Consider the following 3,560-nt stretch of genomic DNA (forward strand, 5'->3'; position numbering starts at 1 on the left):
GCCCCATGCCCAGGCAGCTGCCCACACACACCCCCACACCCCCCTAAAAGGGTTACCCCAAACCCCGGGTGCACCTCCCAGGATGAGACCCCAGCAGCGAGGAGGAGGAAGGGGCTGAGCAGCCACGAATCCAGGGGCATGGGCTCAGCCCCGACTGTCTTCCTGACTTAAGAAACAAGTTTGAAGCAGGAGGAGGCTGAAGTTGGGGGATTTAGGGCAAGATCTGGGTTTATCCCAGGAGGGGACCCACAGACGGGGTGCAGCATGAGGGGGGCCCCGAATTAGGAGGGGGTGTAGGGCCAGGGAGGGGCAGAGGGGGCCGGAGGGGTGGAAGGGGGGTTCACACTCACCCGGGGTGCCCTCCCTGCCTGCACTGCTGCCAGGCTGAGCCGGGACTGGAGCATCGCGGGGCGGTGGCAGGGGATGCCGGCGGGGCTGGGAGTGCCGCACAGCCTCCTCCCCTTCCCGGGGCAGAGCCACCTGCCAAAGCCACCCAACCCTGCCACGGGCCACCAGCCTGTCCCCAACCCCACGGGTCCCACCACAGCCCCCTCACCCCAGCCGGATACCGGAGGCCTTACAGGGCTGGGACAGCCGGACCCTGCGTTTCCCTCCCGGCACACGCTGCCGGTCACGCTTTCCTGTCCCTCCTCCATCCGTCCCCACTGTCCCCGAGTCCTCGCAATGGGCACTGAGTCTGCCCGGGGCACCTTTATGCCCACTCGCCATCCCCTCCAGGAGCTGAGCCAGCTCCATGGAATGCCAATTCTCCCCCACCTGCTGCCCCCTTGGCCCACCCAAACCCCCTGGGGGCTATGGGTGGCTCACAGGGACCCACCAGCACTTGCAGAGGAACCCCAAAGCTTGTGGGGTAGAAAGAAGGCCTGGAGCAGCGGTCAGGGGCTGCGGGTAGGCGTCAGGTCCTGCTCTAAGCAGGGCACGGGGACTTTCAGTCCCCATTTTTCATTTCTCCTGACCCCAAAGCATTCACCTGGCTGTGGGGGCTGCTCCCAACCGCCCGCGATCAGTTCCTCCAGCTTCGGGTCTGCCAGCAACAGGGGGGTGACTCCGAAACGGCCGTGGCCGTGCCACACACCAATGGGGGAAGGTTTTGGGGGCCCCAGGCTCAGGTTGGCTCCTTATCCCTTAGGAAACCCATCAATTAAAATCAAGTTTATATGTGTCTACCTACAGGTTTGCATTGATGGGCACAGACCCCAGGGCTGACGGGACCCTAAGGTGGCCACGTCCCTTTGCTGTGAGCCCACGCGGATGCTGCGGCCAGGGCAGAGATTTCGGAGGTGCTGACGCTGCCTGCAAGGACAGACGCCGGTGCTAGCGCCTCCAGCACCATGGGTACGGCAGAAGCAGGTCCCCAGCACCCACCCGGGACACACGACCCCACGCTGTGAGGTCCCACGAGGTGTGGGACAGTCGTGGATCCTCTCCTCAGGTACCCCAACCCCTTCCCTCTTCCTCCTGCTTTCTCCCCACGTCGCCATCTCTCCAGGGGCCTTTTAACCATCATTACAGCCTCTCATCAGTGAGTTTCCTTGAGGATTTCTCCAGGCACAGAGCAAGAAAAAGGTCGTTAGTCATAGTTTTTGGGTAAACAAACAAAGAAAGGATCAGCAGCCGAAGTTCCCAGCAACTCTTTATAGAAAATCTGCCTTTTTACGCAGCAGCAAGGAAGGACACTTGACCAACCACTCCCTCCTCCCCTTGTCCAAAGCACGTGTGACTGTTCACCCAAAATTCAGGATTTTTAGGGGGAGAGAGGCAGAAACCCCCCCAAAAAAGCACCTGTTTGGGCATTTCCCCAGCAGGCAACGGGGACATGGTGCCCTTGGAGGTCTCAGCTGAGGGATGGAGACCTGTGGGGAGGCTGGATGTTTAAGCAACGACCTGAACCCCAGTGCCACCGTCTAAAGGCAAAGCCACGAGAGTTCTTGTCCCCAGCACCCACCCAGGACACTCGACCCCACGCTGTGAGGTCCAACAGGGTGTGGGACAGTTGTGGCTCCTCTCCTCGGGCACCCCAACTCCTTCCCCTCCTCCTCCCACTTTCCCCCCACATGGCCATCGCTCCAGGGGCCTTTTAACCATCAATTACAGCCTCTCATCAGTGAGTTTTCCACCTGCCCCACACCGCGGTGAGGATCTTTGCTGCGTGAGGGTTTCTCCAGGCACAGAGTAAGAAAAAGGTCATTAGTCATAAAATCTTGGTGTAAACAAACGAAGAAAGGATCAGCAGCCGAAGTTCTCAGCAACACTTTACAGAAAATCTGCCTCTTTTTATGCAGCAGCAAGGGAAGGACACTTGACTAACCACTCCCTCGTCCTCTTGTCCAAAGCACGTGTGACTGTTCACCCAAAATTCAGGATTTTTAGGGGGAGAGAGGCAGGAAACCCCCCCACAAAAAAAGCACCTGTTTGGGCACTTCCCCAGCAGGCAACAGGGACGTGGTGCCCTTGGAGGTCTCAGCTGAGGGATGGAGACCCACGGGACTGGGCAGAGCAGCCCTGACAAGGGCTGGACGTTTAAGCCACAGCCCAAACCTCAGTGCCACCATTTACAGGCAAAGCCACGAGAGCTCTTGTCTCGCAATAAAGCCCCAAGTGGCTGCCGTGCCAAAGCTCTGCCGAAACACTGAGACGCTGCGGCTCTCCTAGTCACCGGGATCTTCGGCAAAGACCAAGGTGCAGTCAAACACCTCCTGGAAAGCGTCGAGGAAAGGCTCGAGGACGTGCTCGACGGTGACGTGCTGCCCCAGCTCACGGCTCAGCGAGGTGACGCCTTTGCCCTCCAGCCCGCAGGGGACGATGTGGTCGAACCAGGTGAGGTCGGTGCAGCAGTTCAGCGCCAGCCCGTGCGAGGTGATGTGGTTCCCGCAGTGCACCCCTGCAGGGGGGGGGGCACAGCACCCACCCATCACCCCCATCCCCGGGGGTGTGAGAGGTTTAGTGACCGAGCTGCCCAGGCTGTTATAACAACCCCCCTGCCCTCCTCTGCATGCCGTGCTTCCCGCTTCTGCCAGGAACACCCCTAACCCCCAGGCAGGCCCCCCAAACTTGGGGTGAAGTGTGTCCGGCTCCCTGCACCCCATCCCCATGTCCCATTGGGGTTTCAGCTGGGTTTGGACACAGAGCTGTGGTGTAAAGGGGGGGGTCCAGGTGCAAGACCTGACTTGGAGTGCAGGGCTCCAGGAAGGGGTGCAGGGACTCCCAGGACCTGCCTGGGGAGGGGGACAGGGGAAATGGGGGGGTGCAAGGCTGGGGAACAGACGGCCCCGGGTGCAGGGGTGCTGGGTCTTGGTTCTGGGTGCAAGAACTCAAAATTGTGCTGCCCCCCCCACCTTCTCCTCAGTGCATACCTCACCCGTGCACACCCTCCCCAGTGCATCATCCCACCCCCCAGTACATGATCCCTTGCTGGTGCATGTACCCAGTGCATCCCCCCGTCCCCCTGCGTCCCTCCCTCGGTGCATGTTCCTGGTGCATCTCCCAGCCCGGTGCATCCCCCCGCCCGGTCCACACAGCCCCCCCGGTGCATCCCTCCA

The sequence above is a fragment of the Athene cunicularia genome (assembly GCF_003259725.1).
Source record: "Athene cunicularia isolate RWA chromosome 1 unlocalized genomic scaffold, athCun1 chr1_part1, whole genome shotgun sequence".
In the NCBI taxonomy this organism is placed as follows: domain Eukaryota; kingdom Metazoa; phylum Chordata; class Aves; order Strigiformes; family Strigidae; genus Athene; species Athene cunicularia.